Consider the following 20497-nt stretch of genomic DNA (forward strand, 5'->3'; position numbering starts at 1 on the left):
CAAAGAGGAGGTGGCTTGCATGATGAACAAATCCCAGAAGAAAAGTCAGGAACTTGAGGGGCACTTTTGTCTTGTCAAAGGAAAATCCAGTAGAAACTTAGAAAATCATTATTTTCGTCGGTCCAAGCCTAATAATCAGAACAAGGCATTAATTATTAAAATTTTTTACTTATCATCATATGACAGTTGCTTCCTCACTGCATATGTTCATTGCTGATAATGAGAAAGCAATCATGACCTTTAGTGATCCCGGAGTATAAAGCCCACAAAAGGTTTGTCACCTGAGAATTCAAAGTACCTTGTATGAGCATCAGAGACATGTTATTAGGAAGCAAAAGCAAAATGTCAGATAAGGATAGAGAGAATGGAACAGGTCAAAGTAAAGTACCTCAAGCCAAATTATCTGGATAATGTTTGACAGCAATGGCACTTTTTAACTGAATGGCCATGCCTTCGTTTTCTTCGGATTTGCCTACTCCAATATAGCCCTTATCAAACTCACATTTTCTAACCCCCAAGCACTTGAGGTCACCCAAGTCTTGTTGCATATTATCCAATGCTCACTGACCATATTGTCCACCATGCAAACTCCCTTAAAAGAAAAGCATTTTGTTTGTTTTCAAACCCAGGTATGGCTCCACCATAGCTTGTCACTACCATCTCCTTCAGCTTTACCACCAGCACTGCTGCAATTCTGCTATCCAGATCATTGCTGATTTTACTCACTCTTTTTCATCAACTAAAAAGACTTCCTAAAGACCTGTTGCCTTACATTATAATAGAAAATTAAGGCAACACTCAGCAGGTCGAGAAGCAACTGTGGAAAGAAAATCTGAGTCAATGTTTCAGGTGGAGGACCCTTTGTCAGAACTTGAAAGAGAGGAAAACAAGTCAATTTGAGAAAGAGAGAGGGCAGAGAGAATATTTGTGTTTGGGTGAGGCCAGTGATACTGTGCAGATGTGTTGTGGTTGATGGACTACAACATAGTTAGATACTGATAATACAAACAGAGAAATGCAAATAGGGCTGCCAGATGTAACTGACAGGTCAGTCTACGCTAATAAAGAGGGTAAAACAGAGCCAATGTCATGGAAGACTTAGAGCAGAAACGGCATTTCTGAAGCAGACAGAAAAAGCATCTTTACTGGTATTGATCAACTTGACATTGTGTTTGGTAGTCAGCACGGCGTTTGATACAGAGTCTCAATCCAAAACGTCAACTGTCTACTTCCCTCCAAAGATGCTGCCTGTCCCACTGAGTTCCTCCAACATTCTTTGTGTTGTGTCAAGATGGAAGCTATGTTGCTCTTGCAGTTTGCTTTGGACTGTCATAACAGGATGCTGCAGGAGGTAAATCAAAATGGGAATAGAATGGAGAATTAAAGTAGCAGGCAACAGGAAAGTCATTGTCGCCTCTACGCCCTAAAAACTGGAACCCTTACACAATGCCCTACAAGACATCTTTAAATGTGAAATACCCTTAGAAAGTAAGACCATATATTTTGGGTATATACCTCAAGAATGGTTGAAAAGAGATAAATATTTAATGAATATATTGCTGGTGGCTGGTAAAAAGACTCTTACCAGGAAATGGTTATTACAGGAGAGCCCAACTTTAAACGCATGGATGGAAATTACAATGGACATTTACAAAATGGAGAAGATAACAACATCTGTTAATCATAAGTTGGAACAATTTGATTCATACTGGGAAAAATGGTTTAACTACATAACACCTCATAGGCCTGATTTTATTCTCACAAACCAATGAATATGTTGTAAAAAAAAATCACTCCCTACTTTTACAAAGTTTTCTCCTTTTACTTGTTCTGTCTTCCCTCTCTTTTCTATAAGTGTATACCTCAGATAAGTATTATGTGGAGATTTGTGGCAAATATGACTATATGATATATATGTACAGTATCTGAAATATATCTTATGGTAATGTTTGTTTGATGATGAAATTCAATAAAAAATAAATTACAAAAAAAAACAAGAGCCCTACCAAACTGTTACCAGACCTGCTTTTGGTTTCTCGATTGCAGAGAATACCACATTGAATCAAAATCAGAATCAGGTTCATTATCACCAACATATGTCATCAAATGGGTTGGTTTGCAGCAGCAGTACTGCACAAGACTTTAAAAAAATATATTGTAGGTTATACTGATGAATCAATAAATTGTGTAAAAAAGGAGGAAAGTAATAAGGTTGTGTTCATGGGCTCATGGACCATTCAGAAATCCGATGGCAGAGGGGGTGAAGCTTCTTCAGTCTCTCATACCTCCTCCTTGATGGTTGTAATGAGAAGAGGGCATGTCCTAGATGGTGAGAGTTTTTAAAGATGGACGCTGCTTTCTTGAGGCACTGCCTTTTGAAGGTATCAAAAATCAAATCTAATCAAATTCGTCAAGTGCATCAAATGCAGTACATTGAATTGGAAGAAGTGCAAGTGAACCACTGATTCACCAGGTTACACTTACGTGTGCCGTGAAAAGTAAGAATCTTATGAGTCTGCATGTGTTGTGAGAAAGTTCTTTTTTATTGACTGCAAGTATGCCCGGAATCTGACCTCCTGCACACTCTGTACCTGGTCCTTGCAATGTGCAGGTACCCAAGTCCCTAGCTGGTTGGTATTTCTCTAAAACTGCTACCTAGTTCTAAATTTCATCAGATCAAATTTTTCAGGCGTTAATAAAATATAACTAGCAGAAAGCAAAGAGACCAGATTCCTTGAGGCAAATGTCAGAAAGTAAGAAGAAAAAGTTCTGTCCTTTGTGAAATCTTTCCTGCTCAGAACCGTTGGAATTAAATGCCTGTCCCTGTTCAGCTTCAGCTCCCAGCATACGTAGTTTTAATTATTTTAACTTTCTGGCTAAAGTGTTAACATCTTGAGAGTATCTGCATAACATCTGTGATTCTGTCAGGTTCACTCTGCAGGGAATAGCGTTATAGATGATTACAAAATGTTGATCTTCCTATTTAGCTTTCTCTACCACCTTATTGAATTACACATCAATATTTGAATAAGAAAATTGCTGATTTGAGTAATGATGGGGCAGGGGAAGTATTTTTCTTTACAGGTAAAGTGGGATCAATTTTTGTGTTTATTAATCCATATTTGCCTCTGTGAACATTCATGTTTATAGTATAATCTATTACAATACAATAATTAAGAATTCAATTGTTGAAGCTGGAGCACTGTGTACTCATCCTTTTGAATAATACTGTAAGCAGCAGGCAATGGAATTACGTCTGTTGCAGACTGAGGGTAACAGGTGGGAAATCCAAGGTGTCACTCAGGAGACTATAAGTCATGTTGATGGTATAGGGAAAATGGTGGACTGGTGAGCTGTGCTTTATTATCTATGTCTGACATAGAGTTGCATTTCAGACAAAGAACCAGCAGGTTTTTGTTTTACACGCAGCACTATTACAACATATCCACAGTGAAACAATTCTGCAATTATTGACCTGTTGTATTAGCACACAACATACAGCACTTGATTGACATTTCCTCCTTCCAAAGTTATATTTTCTATGATCAAGGAGCCACTTATATATCTCAGATATTTGTGTGCTGTTCCAGCAGCATCTCAGCTCAAAGCACCCAGGCTTGCTGAATATCGGGCCATTATCAAAATAATTTGATCGTCTGGTTGCACTCACAATGCAGTCTTCAAGCCCTGTCAAATCATCATGCAGTCTTCAAGCCCTGCCTTCCAAACAACATGGGCTAGTGGTGGTCTTCATAGTAAGACAACTTTCTAGCTGAGACATAGATGCAGAGCTCAGTTGTCCTAAAGCTGATATCCAACAAACTACCTGATATCTCTTTGTTGTCATACATGTTTACAAAATTCTCTGTCACTGAAAGCTAACTATTACAAGTGAAGTATCTTATTCCCTGTGTATTAAATTTTGTTGAGCATTTTAAAAAAGCTAAATTTTAGATTATCATATTTTTCTTTTTTATTCTTTCCACTTTAAAGTATCATATTTTTCTTTTTTTCATCCTTTTTCCTTCCTTAGTCAATCTGCCTTACTCTGAAGGTGTCCCTTCTATACTATTGAAAACACCCACTCTAATTTGCACTTATTTCCCTGTCATTGTCATGTTTATTTCATCAACCTTCAACTTGTCTTTTAAAAGCACTGTTGTTGTAAGCACTGTTGATCCTTCAGTTCATTCACATTCTAAAAGCCAAGTTTCTCTCTGTTAGGTAGTCTGATGCAGCAGACTGAGGCCCTTCACCTTCACTAGCCTTCACTTCCCTTCACCATCTGTGCCATGCCATCTTTTCACAGCTACCATTGGGGCAAGGTACAGAAGCCTGAAGTCAAATACAAACAGCTGTAAGAACATCCCATGATCCTCTCATACGTCTTTTGCCAATCACCTGTCCAGCTCCTGGCTCCATCCCTCCCCCTCCTGTCTTCTCCCATCATTTTGGATCTCCCCCTCCCCCTTCCACTTTTAAATCTCTTACTAGCTCTTCCTTCATTTAGTCCTGACGAAGGGTCTCGGCCTGAAACGTCGACTGTACCTCTTCCTAGAGATGCTGCCTGGCCTGCTGCGTTCACCAGCAACTTTGATGTGTGTTACTTCCCTTCAGCTATTCGGTTCTTGAACCAACCTGCTCAACCCTTACCACTACCTCAACATCACAATGCTGTACATGACCAATTTTGCCCACTTTGCACCACAATAGACTTCTTTTGTTCTAGTTGTGTTCTTTCTTGTAAAAATTGAGTATAATTTATATATATGTTTTTCTTTGTGAATATTGCATATTTGATGCTATGTGCCTTTAAAGTTGTTGTAAGTTTTGCATTGTACCTGTGTGTACATGTACTTGTGCATATAACAATAATATAAAATAAATCACATTTTATATCTTTCTGTGAGTTTTCATGTTATTGTCTACTTTCCACGGAGGCCTCTTGTGTATGAAATGAATTTTTTTTTGCTTAGATCTATTTGAAAAGTTACAATCAGTTCCAATGTCCTTTTTAACCAACACACATAAAAGTTGCTGGTGAACGCAGCAGGCCAGGCAGCATCTCTAGGAAGAGGTACAGTCGACATTTCAGGCCGAGACCCTTTGTCCTCTTCCTAGAGATGCTGCCTGGCCTGCTGCGTTTACCAGCAACTTTTATGTGTGTTGCTTGAATTTCCAGCATCTGCAGAATTCCTGTTGTTTTCCTTTTTAACCAACTAGTTCTAAAAGTTTTTATAAACCTGCAATTGAAATATTAAAAACTCTTCCAAAAATATCAAACAATACAAAAATGTAATCCATCTTCTGCATTCTTGGATCATTTTCTTTGAATTCATTACAAATTCACATTCATATAATGGTCCCTGGGTGGACCAATTCATTGTAGAATAAACATGCATCAGAATATTGATGATCTGATTAAAATTTCATTCAATTTGAGTTGAAATAATCCATATGTCAGATTCCAAATAATAATTAGGCACACCATTCTGTGCATCTAGACATATGAACAAAAATCCTATTGGAAAATTAATACCTACCATATGTTTTTGGTATTTTAATAATTAACCAAAATGCTTCACCATTTAGAACTCTGAACAAGGTCAGACTCTAATTTTGATGATTTTATTAAAAATTTATTTGCCTAGAAGCTGCGCTTATGTGTAAAGCCACAAAAACTTATGTCAGGATGCTGTTCATCGACTATAGCTCAGCATTTAACACCATCATTCCGACAATCCTGATTGATAAGTTATAGAACCTGGGTCTCTGTACCTCCCTCTGCAATTGGATCCTTGACTTCCTAACTGGAAGACCACTATCTGTGCAGATTGGTGATAGTATTGAATTGAACTGAATCGACTTCACTTTTTACATCCTTCACATACATGAGGAGTAAAAATCTTTACATTACATTTCTGTCTAAATGTGCAATGTGCAATTATAGTAATTTATAATAATTTATAATAAATAGAACAATATCTCCTCCTTGCTGACGATCAACACCGGTGCACTTAGCCCACTGCTCTACTCTCTCTATACCCATGACTGTGTGGCTAGGCATAGCTCAAACACCATCTATAAATTTGCTAATGGTACAACCATTGTTAGTAGAATCCCAGATGGAGATGAGAGGGCATACAGGAGCAAGATATACCAACTAGTGGAGTGGTGTTGCAGCAACAATCTTACATTCAATGTCAGTAAAACGAAAGAGCTGATTGTGGACTTCAGGAAGGGTAAGACAAAGGAACACATACCAATCCTCATAGAGGGATCAGAAGTGGAGAGGGTGAGCAGTTTCAAGTTCCTGAGTGTCAAGATCTCTGAGGACCCAACTTGGTCCCAACATATTGATGCAACTATAAAGAATGCAAGACAGTGTCTATACTTCATTGGGAGTTTGAAGAGATTTGGCATGTCAACAAATACACTCAAAAAACCTCTATAGATATACCATGAAGAGCATTCTGACAGGCTGCATCACTGTCTGGTATTGGGAGGTGGGGGGTAGGTAGCTACTGCACAGGAATGAAAGATGCTGCAGAGGATTGTAATCTTCATCTGCTCCATTGTAGGCTTTGCACTAGCCTACAAAGTACCCAGGACATCTGGAAGGTGTGGTGTCTCAGAAAGACAGAGTCCATTATTAAGGACCTCCAGCACCCAGGGGATGCCCTTTTCTCACTGTTACTATCAAGTAGGAGGTACAGAAGCCTGAAAGCACACACTCAGTGATTCAGGAACAGCTTCTTCCCCTCTCCCATCCGATTCCTAAATGGACATTGAATCCATGAACATTACCTCACTTTTTAAATACATATTATTTCTGTTTTTTGTGTGATTTTTAATCTATTCAATATACATATACTGTAACTGATTGATTGAATGATTGATTTTTTTCTCTCTTCTATATTATGTATTGCATTGAACTGCTGCTGCTAAGTTAACAAATTTCACATTACGTGCCGGTGATAATAAACCTGATTCTGATTCTGATTCTGAAATCCAAATTCTGGGGAGTAGAGCCATGCAAAGGAAAAGTATTTTTTTTTAAAAAAGCAATACTCACAAAATGCTTGAGGAACTCAACAGTTCAGGCAGCATCCATGGAAATGAATAAAGAATCAACTTTTCAGGCCAAGACTCTTCTTCAGGACTGGAAGGGAAGGGGAAAGACACTAGAATAAAAAGGTGGGAGGGGGGTGGGAAAAGGAGGACAAGCTAGAAGGTGATAGATGAAGCCAGGCAGGTGGGAAAGGTAAAGGGCTGGAGAGGAAGGAATCTGATAGGAGAGAAGAGTGGATTATCGGAGAAAGGGAAGGATGAGGGGCACCAGTGGGGAGGTGAAAGTAAAATAAGCATGTCAGAGAAGGGGAAGAAAATGAGCAGGTAAAATATGGATACAACAATTAAAAAACTTTAAAAAGATTTTGCATTCTGGATATAGAACAAAAATAGAATGAACAGATGGTCTCCTTGGTGACTGAAATTTATGACTGATTACTAAGACCTATTTTCTCCTTTGATGACGGGGTCATTTTATATGTCACTTGGGATCGCACATTGAGATAGCTGATCCTTACTATCATTTAATCATGAAATAGTGCACTTCTCTTAAATTTGCATTTTCTGTCAGATACTGTGCTACTAATATTGGAAAAGTATCACAAGTACCACATCTGAAATGTTTTAAATCATATTGGTTGCAAAAAATACTTTAACATTTCAAGACAATTCATTTTACTGCTCTGTTTCTCAAGGAGGACCCTTACAAAAAAAATCAATTAAATATCTGAAGCTTATGATTTCCAATTTTTAAGGAACAGAGGATATTAATATAAAAAAGTACAAATGTTATGGAAACAAATCCAGAATTAAATTGAGAACACTTGACAGGTAAGACAACATTTTTTGAAAGAGAAACAGAGTTAATGTTTCAGGTTGAGGAGCCTTTGGAGATGGAGTAAGTAGCTCATGCTGATGGCCTTCCACCAGAACCTTCAGATGCTGCCATTTACTGATTATCTTCTCCTTACTAAAAGTTACCAAATCCTGGACATAGATTGATTTGCAGCATTTCAGCCTTCTTCCAGTGAATGCATTTTCCCTGGAGTGAAGATGGAGTTGATGTTGGAATCTACTCCATCAGTGCTAGACCATTGAAGTGTGAAGCTCATAGTGGATCAATAGTTCCTTGCTTTCTCCCTGCTAAGCAAACTTCAATTGAATACCATTAGAAATATGAGATTTATCCAAGGAAACTGCATTATTTTCAAGTATTTCAATGTGAAAGATACAGCTTTGGTTAAGTTTCTGCCTGAGTGGGGTGTCATAACAGTCACATAGCATTTGCTAATTCACGAGCGTGAACCTTTCCACTTCTCAAAGCGGTCATCTCCATTCCACCTCCAAGGCTCCCATTTTTCTCTGTCAGTAAATTTAATGAAAAAATAGATTACAATAAATGGGAAAATGTATACAGAGATGTGTATTGAACACTGAAAATATAATATTAGACCATTGCTTTAATACTTGTAGTTCCCTTTCATTATAAAATATTTACAACAATGAGGAAACATTTTATTTGCTAAAACAGAACCTTACAAGAATGATACTGTTATGAAAATATGAAGGAAACTTAGGAAGTTAGAAATGAATATGAAAATAAATTAGTGTGGTTGACACAAATAAAAGATGTTAGTATGTCTTCTTGTGGATAATAAGCAAGAAGCTAAATTTAATATAAATGTATCATTTAAATGACTAAAACATTTAAGTCCTTAGCCTAAATTAAAAAAAAACAAAACAACTATACTTATTTATATGAAATAGATATCAGCTGGGGTCTTCCCAATTTATTTAGGGATATGGGTGTCACTGAAAAGAACAACATTTATCATCCATTTCCAATTATTCTTGAGAAGCAGTGAGGAGCTTCCTTCTTGAACCACTGCAGTCCTTCTGGTAATGGTACTCCCATTGTACTGTTGGGGAGGGAATTCCAGGATTTAGACCCACACAAAAGATCAGCGATATTTATCAGAGTTAGGGCGGTGTGCAGCTTGTTGCGAACTTGCATGTGCAAGGTATTCCATGCTTGGGCTGCTCTTGTCCTTTTCCATTGTAGATGTCACATGTTTGGAAGGTGCTGAAGGAGTATCCCAAACCAGTAACAGCAGTTCATTGTGTGGATGGTACACTCTTCAGCACTATGAGTGGAAGGAATGAATGTTTAGGGTGGAGAATGGGACACCAGCCAAATGGACTCCTCTGATATGGAAGCATAATTAGAATATAAGAACTGAGAATAAAAATAAGCTGTCTGTCTCTTCGTGTCTGCTCCATCATTCACCAAGATTGGGGCTGATCTTTCTACCTAAACTCTATTTTCCTGCGCTATCCAATATCTCTAGATTCCTTTATTATCTAGGAAATTAACAATTTCTATTTTGAATGAACTCAGAACATTCATCACCCTGTGAGTGCAGAAAACTCTTCTCATGTTGGTCCTAAATGGCCTACTCTTTAAGATTGTGACCCTGGTTCTAGACTCTTTCGGCATGGCAAACATTCTCCCAGTACCACCCTGCTGAACTCTGGAAAAACTCTTGTGATAAACTATATTTATATGTTGTAACCGGGTTACCTGTCTGGACACACCCCTCTGCTGACTGCTCCTGTGGCTCCTCCCACAGACCCTGAATAAAGGCGATTGCGCCATTGCTCCTCCTCTTAGTCCAGGGGCAGACACTCAGCATGGTGGAGGTCACATTTTACTGCTAATAAAAGCCTTTCAGTATTTACTCTACTAACTTCCAGTCTTTTGGAGTTATCGATGGTGCAAATAGTTCAAATAAAATTACCTCTTGTTCTGAAAACTCTGGAGAATGCAGCCCTAGTCCCGGGTGAATCCTGCTATACCCTATCTTAGACACTGTGTGTGTTTTTTTAGGAAAGGAGGCCAAAATTAAACCTTATTACAGGTGCAGTCTCACCAGGCCCCTCTGCAGAAAGTTAAATACCTTCACTCCTGTAGTCAAATTCTCTAGCAATAAAGGCCAATGTACCTCTTGCCTCTCTACACCTTGAGTGTCATTGACTTACCTCCAAGCATGGAAGTTGAAATCATTACATCACACTTCTGAGTTCAGTCTTATAAATGGTGAAAAGGCTTTGGGGTGTCCAAAGATGAGTCACTCATTGCAAGATAGTGATACTTTGGTTTTATTTCGCTGGTACAGCTGAATTTCTAGTCAATAGTGACACTTCCCTGTCAAAGTATGTTAATAATAGGGGATACAGGGATGATAATACCATTGAATGTCAAGTGTAGGTGGTTAGACTTGTGTAGTAAGTATGTTTCTTGCTACATACCAGCCAATGTTTAAATGTAATTTTGGCCCTATGCATTATGGCATGAACTACATCATTTTCTGTGGAATTATGAAAGGAATTGAGCATTATGCAATCATCAGCAAACGTTCTTATGCCTGACCTTTTTAAAGAAGGAGGTAATAGAAGATGAAGTGACAGCATATGGCTGGGCCTATTACTCTCTCCCTTCAAACTCCTGCCGCAATGCTCTAGGATAACTGATTTTCAATAATCACAACTATCTTCCTTTGTGGGTCTATGTTTCCAGCCACTACCTTATATTCAGATATAACATTTATGAAGAAATTTCTTGATGTTAAAACAGAACATAAAAGTATTATCAGGATAAATAGCAACACAATTAAAATGTTGGAGGATCTCAGCAAGTCGGGCAGCATGTATGGAAATGAATAAATGGTCAACTTACTGATTTCCTCCAGCATTTTGTGTGTGTTGCTCTGGATTTCCACATTGCTTGTGTTTATCAGAATAAATAAATGCATTTAGACCATAAGAAAAGAATTAGGCCTTTCAGCCCATTTTAAGCCCATTCATCTGTCTTCTCCCCATAACCATTAACCCACTCACCATTCAAGAACTTGTCAATATCTGCTTTAAATACACTCAATAACTTGCCTCCTCAGCCCTCTGTGGCAACGAATTCCACAGATTCCCCACCCTCTGGCTGAAGAAGTTAGTCCCTGCCTCAGTTTTAAAGGCATGCCCCTTTATTCTGAGGCTGTGCCCTTGGATGCTGGGCTGTCGTACTAATGGAAACATCCTCTCCATGTCCACACCTTCTAGGCCTTTCAGTATCTGGTACTTAAAATAAATTTGAGCTTTTGTAAAGTAGAGTTTCCAAAAAGGAGATATACATCTATCTCTTAATGCTATTTAATTGGCAGTCTTAGGTTGATAGTAATAGCTATATAGTTTTCATTTGAAAATGTTTTGACAAATTATTTACCACTGAATTGGCCAGGTGATCAATACTTCTTAACATCTGTTACTTGCAATACAGCAGTCATCATTGAACACACAACTGGCTTTAGGGGTAATAAGGCAGCTGTCGAGCGTTGAAGTGTCAATGGCCTTTAATGCAGGTTCGGTGGCCAGATTATTGTAGAAGAGACAATGCAGAAATATGTAATGTTTCACCAAAATAGGAAGGACAAGAATCTTCAGCCAGCTTGGTCTCTTTGTTAAGACCAGTACTGTTTGTTCAATAGATCCACTCAGACAGATGACTCATGCCAGTGTTATTGTAAAACTATACCTAAGAGTACAATGAAAATCTTGAGAAATAACTAAATATAAAATATTAACATATTTATCAGGTGAAGCCTGAATTCAATAACTTGAAAATAAAACTTATGTTCTTGCGTCAATGATCAAGTTGATCCATAGATTTTTATTGTGTGCAGTTTTGGTCCCCTAATCTGAGGAAAGACATTCTTGCCATAGAGGGAGTACAAAGAAGGTTCACTAGATTGATTCCTGGGATGACAGGACTTTCATATGAGGAAAGATTGGATCGACTAGACTTATACTCGTTGGAATTTAGAAGATTGAGGGGAGTCTTATTGAAACGTATAAAATCCTAAAGGGATTGGACAGACTAGATGCAGGAAGATTGTTCCCGATGTTGGGGAAGTCCAGAACGAGAGGTCACAGTTTGAGGATAAAGGGGAAGCCTTTTAGGACCGAGATGAGGAAAAACTTCTTCACACAGAGAGTGGTGAATCTGTGGAATTCTCTGCCACAGGAAACAGTTGAGGCCAGTTCATTGGCTATATTTAAGAGGGAGTTAGATATGGCCCTTGTGGCTAAAGGGATCAGGGGGTATGGAGGGAAGGCTGGTACAGGGTTCTGAGTTGGATGATCAGCCATGATCATACTGAATGGCGGTGCAGACTCGAAGGGCCGAATGGCCTACTCCTGCACCTATTTTCTATGTTTCTATGTTCATATTAAAGCTATACCTTAATCTCTCTATATTGTTCCTTGAGAGAGCCTATAAGTTACGCCTTACAAACAATAAGCCGGAAGAGCCAAGAGAAGGCTAAATACATGATCAGAAAGGTCTTTTCAGGAAACTTTGGGTTGAAGTGGTTTTAGGAAAGGATTATAGAAAACAAAAGTATGCTAACCTAATGTAGCTTCTTTCAAATTTGAACTTATTTTTAAGTTTTCATTTCCCACCAAATTAAATACTCTGAATTTAGTTGACTTAAGCTCTCCCTACCTCTTTGCATGCTGTGTGTACCTTGCACTATGAAATTATTCTTGTCATGGATCAGCACCAAAGTGCATCATAACTGGAAAGCTGTTCAGCAAGTTATTCACATAATTCAGGGTAAAGTTCACTCTGGGTATATTAAAATTCACATTAGTGAATGTCAATGCATCAGTGAAAAATGATACCTTTGATAAACAATTCAAAATTACCCAAAGCTACATTTATTGCTACATTCAAATAATCAAGCAAACTATTTTGTTTTGATACTAACCCACTAAAAAGCAATATTACTTGGAATGATTTTGTTAGTTTTTGAGAAATCAAAACTAAAAATGGATTTCCATTTATAATTCAAATTTCACACCAGTTGTATTAAGCATTGTATATTTCATACACTGTCTGAATTTATCACCAAACACTTTTTAATATCAGTTTGAAATAAGAATTAAAGAGTGCCATTTGAAATTGTCATTTTAACCCAACAGTGTGATTAAAGCCAATTAATAATCTGGTGTCCTATGAACACATATCTTATTTAACCAGAGCAATATTAATTCATATTTTAGAGAGGTAAAATTCAGAGTGTCTTCAGACCAGAGAAGTGTTTATGGCTGAAAGTGTAAATTTAATAAATTAAATGTCAGGTATGTGTGAATATTATTTATATGTATATATAGCTTTTTATCATTTTCAACTTTCAGATCACCATATTTCATCTTTTTTCTGCTTCGGGCATTTGGGACAGCCTATTCAGCTTATAGGAAACCATAAATTATTTTCTTGATGTTAATACCAATGGAGGAGTAACATCAGAATTAAAAATTTCAAAGAGTCTCCCCATTCATTATAGATTGACAATTGTTGCTAGATGAGATTCTATTTAGACTGCTGTGTCTCAAAGGTTGGTCTTTCATCAGTAAATCTCCTTACTAAATCTTGAGAGCATAATTTAGGCTAAGTTTCCTGTGCTTCTCTGAGGAAGAGGAATGGGGAATTTTCCCCAAGGTGCTAAAAAATATCTTTCTACCGGTATCACTAGTGCAGATTATTGGACCATTAACTCAATTCAGCTTGTGGGACCTTGCTGTGCATAAATTGCCTTGTTTGCTACATACAACAGTAAACAATTCAAGCTTACACAAGTGCTTTAGCATAACCTGAGGCTATGAAAAGTGCTGTATTAATGCCATTTCTTCCAGAAGAGTTAACATCTGCTAAGCCAAACAAGTGGTCCAGATTTAACATTTAGCACCTAAAGGTAAAACACCTTTAGGTGCTCAAGGTAGAAGGAAGTGTGCAATAAAAAGCGGAAGTGATCAACTTGTTAGAATTCAACCTAATGGAATCTGGATGCAGATTAATAGTTGTCCTATAATGAGCTCTCCAAGCATGTTTGACCTCACATGAGACACTAAGGGTCAAGGCACATTACACTGTGGTTGGCTTTTCACACTGCAATTATTTTCATTCATGGTCACTGCCATCTCAATGACAGAGGGCACCACTGAAAATAAGTGCAGTGTAATAAAGGGCCTCTGCAAAATAGCACTCAACCATCATCTTTTGTTATCAACATTCGTTCTGCTGGAGGAATGAACAGGATTCATGGGGTAGGAGTGGTGGGGAAGGAATTTTTGATGCTTCAGGTTGAAAACCTGCATGAGGATGCACAATTTTGACCCAAAGCTTTAATGATTCCTTCCCTCGCACAGAAGTTGCTCAACTCACGGTGCTCCTTCAGCAGACCAGGTGATGGTCCAAATTCCAGCATCTGCTATCTCTTGTGTCTCCATCTTTTTGGCAGCTTTTCCCACAAAGGCGTGGAGATCGTTCTGGCGACCACCTTGGGAGGATGACAGAATCGATGGCACCTACCCAAAATGCCTGAAGAATCATGGCCGAAATTTATGGCAATGACGTGCTCAATGTGTGTTCTACATCCCTCGTGAGGAGAATCCAAAACATCAGGTACTTTGAACAGGTACTTTGGATCTGTCTTCACTAGGGAAGACACAAACAATCTCCCAGATGTAATAGTGGCCAAAAGACCTAGGGTAATGGATGAATTGAAGGAAATTTATATTAGGCAGGAAATGGTGTTGGATAGGCTCTTGGGTCTGAAGGCTGATAAGTCCCCAGGACCTGATGGTCTGCATCCCAGGGTACTTAAGGAGGTGGCTTTAGAAATCGTGGATGCATTGGTAATCATTTTCCAATGTTCTATAGATTCAGGATCGGTTCCTGTGGATTGGAGGGTGGCTAATGTTGTCCCTCGCTTCAAGAAGGGAGGAAGAGAGAAAACAGGGAATTATAGACCGGTTAGCCTGACATCGGTGGTGGGAAAGATGCTGGAGTCAATTATAAAAGATGAAATTACGACACATCTGGATAGCAGTAACAGGATTGGTCCAAGTCAGCATGGATTTACGAAGGGGAAATCGTGCTTGACTAATCTTCTGGAATTTTTTGAGGATGTAACTATGAAAATGGACAAGGGAGAGCCAGTGGATGTAGTGTACCTGGACTCTCAGAAAGCCTTTGATAAAGTCCCACATAGGAGATTAGTGGGCAAAATTAGGGCACATGGTATTGGGGGCAGAGTACTGACATGGACTGAAAATTGGCTGGCTGACAGAAAACAAAGAGTAGCGATTAACGGGTCCCTTTCGGAATGGCAGGTGGTGACCAGTGGGGTACCGCAGGGTTCAGTGCTGGGACTGCAGCTGTTTACAATATACATTAATGATTTAGATGAGGGAATTAAAAGTAACATTAGCAAATTTGCCGATGACACAAAGCTGGGTGGCAGTGTGAAATGTGAGGAGGATGTTATGAGAATGCAGGGTGACTTGGACAGGCTGGGTGAGTGGGCAGATGCATGGCAGATGCAGTTTAATGTGGATAAATGTGAGGTTATCCACTTTGGTGTAAGAACGGGAAGGCAGATTATTATCTAAATGGAGTCAAGTTAGGAAAAGGGGAAGCACAACGAGATCTAGGTATTCTTGTACATCAGTCACTGAAAGCAAGCATGCAAGTACAGCAGGCAGTGAAGAAAGCTAATGGCATGCTGGCCTTCATAACAAGGGGAATTGAGTATAAGAGCAAAGAGGTCCTTCTGCAGCTGTACAGGGCCCTGGTGAGACCACACCTGGAGTACTGTGTGCAGTTTTGGTCTCCAAATTTGAGGAAGGACATTCTTACTATTGAGGGAGTGCAGCGTAGGTTCACAAGGTTAATTCCCAGGATGGCGGGACTGTCATATGTTGAAAGATTGGAGCGACTGGGCTTGTTAACTCTGGAATTTAGAAGGCTGAGAGGGGATCTTATTGAAACATATAAGATTATTAAGAGATTGGACACGCTGGAGGCAGGAAGCATGTTCCCCCTGATGGGTGAGTCCAGAACCAGAGGCCACAGTTTAAGAATAAGGGGTAGGCCATTTAGAATGGAGTTGAGGAAAAACTTTTTCACCCAGAGAGTGGTGGATATATGGAATGCTCTGCCCCAGAAGACTGTAGAGGTCAAGTCTCTGGATGCTTTCAAAAAAGAGATGGATAGAGCTCTTAAAGATAGCGGAATCAAAGGTTATGGGGATAAGGCAGGAACTGGATAATGATTGTGGATGATCAGCCATGATCACAGTGAATGGTGGTGCTGGCTCAAAGGGCTGAATGGCCTACTCCTGCACCTATTGTCTATTGTCTATTGTGTATCATGTAGCAACCAGGAGAAGCAGCTGATAATGCATAAAGATGGTGGTCCATCCTCCTTCTGCCACTGCTTGATGTCTATAAAAACATGGTTCAGAAACTAACCTGCTGTATGTGTTGATGGACCTCAGAGAATGAAGGTAATGTTCTGGCCAAGTCCTTGGAACCAATGGAATCATTGGGAAAGGTTTATAGACTTTACAACAGCAAAATGACACTTCCTGATACTGAAGTTTGGAAATGAACCTTTAAGGGTTCCAGCCCGAAACGTCGACCGATCTTTTCCACGGATGCTGCCCGACCTGCTGAGTTCCTCCAGCATGTTGTGAGTGTTGCTTTGACCCCAGCATCTGCAGATTATTTTGTGTTTATGGACAGCCGCTCAGTGGTGTTTATATAGTTTTATCAGCTTATTGAGTACTACAACTATCACTGTGACATGACTAACAGTCAGCTGCAAGGTTTGGTGCACTTCATGTCTTTTTCCAACATCGAAATACTGGACATATTTTACAATGAATCTTGGAAGTTTCTTTTGGACCAAGGCATGACAAACACAATTAACAGTGGAGGAATGAATAGGATACTCACAAGCAACACTGACCACATTGAATATTATTTCGATACCTAGGGTATCTACCTCTATTTCAAGTATTAGTGATCTGCCTGAACAACAACTTTACTGAGCAATAACTTTTAGTTTTGTTCTCCAGAAGGTGACTTACACACATCCACCTCCCAAAACACCGAGATCTCACTCTGGACAGGTGTCTCACCTGTTCATCAATACTAGGTTAAAAGTGTAAAAAAAAAACAGGAAGAAGCAGGCCTGAAACCTCAATGAAAGTCATGGGCAAGGACAGCTCAAATTCCTTCTATTCTAACTTTGACTGAGTCTACTTTTCCCGAGGTACAGTATACAATCCTGGCTGACCATATGGACACAATTCTAAATTACAGTTGTGATCAGATCAAATCCAACTGAGTGGCTCCCAGTCCAGTTGAGCAACTCTGCCATTTATTCTAATGCCAACTAACTCAACAAAAATAAAGACATCTGGAGCAACAAGCAATTTCCACCATTAAAGCTTGAATGCACTCAAGACTGTTTCCCTTCTGGGAAATGAGAGTTAACATTTACACAGTTGATGCTGAACCATCGTTTAGGTGATGTATGAAGTATAAAGAACTAACAGCTCAATTTGATTCAATTTCAGAAAACATGGTTTTAAATCTTCCTTGGAGTTAAAGGACAGGGCTTAGTCATGTGGAATATGAATACTGATATCATCTACTCCACATGGAAAATGAAGAATAATTCAAACTGTAATGCTGGCCACAAGTTGCATGCCAAGACATTCTTGATGTAAACCTGGCAATTGATCTTTCCTAAGCATCTTGAGAGGCCATTGACTGAAAAGCTAAACTGGTCTAGAAAGTACGTTGTGTTACACTAAAGTCAGTCAATGCTTTGACTTACCATGGGTCAAGCAGCGTAAGTGGAGGGAGAAGCAGAGTTAATATTTCAAATTGATAACCTGTTTAGATGGAATGCCATCAACCTGTGATGCTGACGGTGTTTCTCTCTTCACAGACTCCACCTGATCTATAGATTATCTCAAGCAGTGTCTGTTTTTTAATGAAGTAAGTTCTTCCTTTCACACTGCGATGTGGATGGTGCAACATATTATGCATTAAGAAAGGTTGCCTGCCATTGCTCCCCATGCTAATCCGAAAGCCGAAGCTGGGTAGCCAGTCTGATGTCGTGAATGTATATTAAGTGAACAAACCTCAGCTACTTACCCAGGGAGGTGGTAATCAAAATTTGACAAGTTATTCCTGGTAGAGCTATGTGGGAGACTGTGAGTGGAATAATATATTCAATATTTTGTATAGATATGCAGAGAGACGAGGACCAAAATAAACACAAGCCACTTAACAATGTTGGGAATAAATAAATAAAATATGTATCAATAATTTATTAGGTCCTTGCAGGTTTTTAATAATGTTTGATCAAAAGCAATTTCTTTTTGCCGTATCTAACAAAACATAATTTAGATATAGAATCAGGCTTCAAAATATAAAATGTTATTTATTAAATATTCCTGTATCCAATATATTGAGTTCAAATGAAAGAAAAATCATCTTACACTTTACCATAATGAGCAACAGATTATTTTATTAAAAGATTTGAAATTATACCATGGAATCAATGGTAGGAAATTGGAAATATGAACTTTATCGTAATGGACATTCAAATAAGGTCATTAATTTTAATTTTCCTTTGCTATTTCCCCATTGATGTTATGAACTTCTCAAGTTACAGTGCCTAATGTGTTTAGGAGTTTGCTCAAAAGTTGCCAGGGTACTTTAATATGTTGTCCATTTGGCCGCTCTTTACTGTCTATCCCAGCATGTGAAGATAGACTCCGGCGGATTGAACGGGCAAGATCAATGGAAGTCCCAACGGTCAAGAAGGCGGTCTCTGCAAGCATCATAGAAACATAGAAACATAGAAAATAGGTGCAGGACAAGACACAGAAGACATCCTGGTCATCCACTGCACTTAGTCCCATCTCCAGCCGTTTCGACTCTGTCTTGCCACTGGATCCAGATGGGAATTGGGAAGAGAGAGTGAGGCTGACGCTGCGCAACTCTCCCCCACTTAAATCCCAATCACGCGCCAGTCTTAACACCATCATAATGGTGTCAAGGTCCTCATTGACGTCAACGATGCACGAACACTGACAAACCAATGCTATTCAGTAACCTCTTTCACTATGGAAGGCATCACTCCTTTGTACTTCTTCAACACACTATTGTAAAGAAGTGTCTGTATGGATGGCATGCAAAACAAAGCTTCTCGTTGTTTTTCAGTACATGCGTCAATAAACTAATGCAGCAATTTACCTTAATGCATGTAATATTTAAAAATGCACAGCCCAGCTATGGATGCTTTCAGACCAACTCAGTGTTTTTAGTTTTTCATACTGGAGGGCTCCCTTGAGTAATCCCAATCATTGATTCTCTTGGACGATAATCGCAATCTCCATGGTTGCCATGTGTAATTGTAATTGTGCCAATTGTACTTAGAGTATACCTTCCAGCATGACCAGGACGTGGAGTGTAGTGAGGAGTTAAGTATACAGTAGATAGATTAGCTCTCGATTTCCAGATGACATCTATTTTTCCCGTGTATCCAGTGAAGTGTGATGGGCAAAGCAGACTATATCAAGATTTCATGTGTGTTACTCTGGATTCCCAGCATCTGCAGAAATTCTTGTGTTGAAAATAAAAACATAGGCCAGTCAAGGACAATATGTCATTAAATCCTGGTCTTTTGCTCAACCAGATACATACTTTATACTTTATTGTCGCCAGACAATTGGTACGAGAATGTACAATCATCACAGCGATATTTGATTCTGCGCTTCACACTCCCTGGATTACAAATATTAAATATTAAAGATATTGAACATAGTTACAATTAGTAAATATTAAAAATTTAAATTTTAAATCATAAATAAAAAATGGAAAGTAAGGTAGTGCAAAAAAAACTGAGAGGAAGGTCTGGATATTTGGAGGGTATGGCCCAGATCCGGGTCAGGATCCGTTCAGCAGTCTTATCACAGTTGGAAAGAAGCTGTTCTCAAATCTGGCCGTACGAGTCTTCAAGCTCCTGAGCCTTCTCCCGGAGGGAAGAGGGATGAAAAGTGTGTTGGCTGGGTGGGTCATGTCCTTGATTTTATCCTGGCAGAATTGCTCCAACAGCGTGCGGTGTAAAGTGAGTCCATGGACAGAAGATTGGTTTGTGTGATGTGCTGCGCCGTGTTCACGATCTTCTGCAGCTTCTTTTGGTCTTGGACAGGACAACTTCCATACCAGGTTGTGATGCACCCTAGAAGAATGCTTTTTACGGTGCATCTATAAAAATTAGTGAGGGTTTTAGGGGACAGGCCAAATTTCTTTAGTTTTCTCAGGAAGTAAAGACACTGGTGGGCCTACTTGGTAGTGCACTCTGCTTGGTTTGACCAAGTCAAGTCATTTGTGATATTGACCCTGAGGATCTTAGAGCTTTTGACCTGTTCCACTTGCGCACCACCGATGTAAATTGGGTCGTGAGGTCCGCTATTCCTTCTGAAGTTAACAACCAATTCTTTTGTCT

The 20497-nt window shown here is 39.0% G+C and overlaps 1 long non-coding RNA gene across 1 annotated transcript in view; it reads right to left on the reverse strand.

Annotated features, from left to right (window-relative positions):
* Positions 1–1293: 1293 nt before the first annotated feature.
* LOC134340457 (uncharacterized) overlaps positions 1294–20497 on the reverse strand; it is a 30959-nt gene continuing 11755 nt past the window's right edge. The window contains exons 2-3 of the long non-coding RNA XR_010016556.1: positions 7076–7162; positions 1294–1342 (exon numbers count right to left, since the gene is read on the reverse strand). This is a non-coding gene — a long non-coding RNA (uncharacterized LOC134340457). The remainder of the gene's footprint in view (positions 1343–7075; positions 7163–20497) is intronic.

This window comes from Mobula hypostoma, chromosome X1 (genome assembly GCF_963921235.1).
Source record: "Mobula hypostoma chromosome X1, sMobHyp1.1, whole genome shotgun sequence".
Taxonomy (NCBI): Eukaryota; Metazoa; Chordata; class Chondrichthyes; order Myliobatiformes; family Myliobatidae; genus Mobula; species Mobula hypostoma.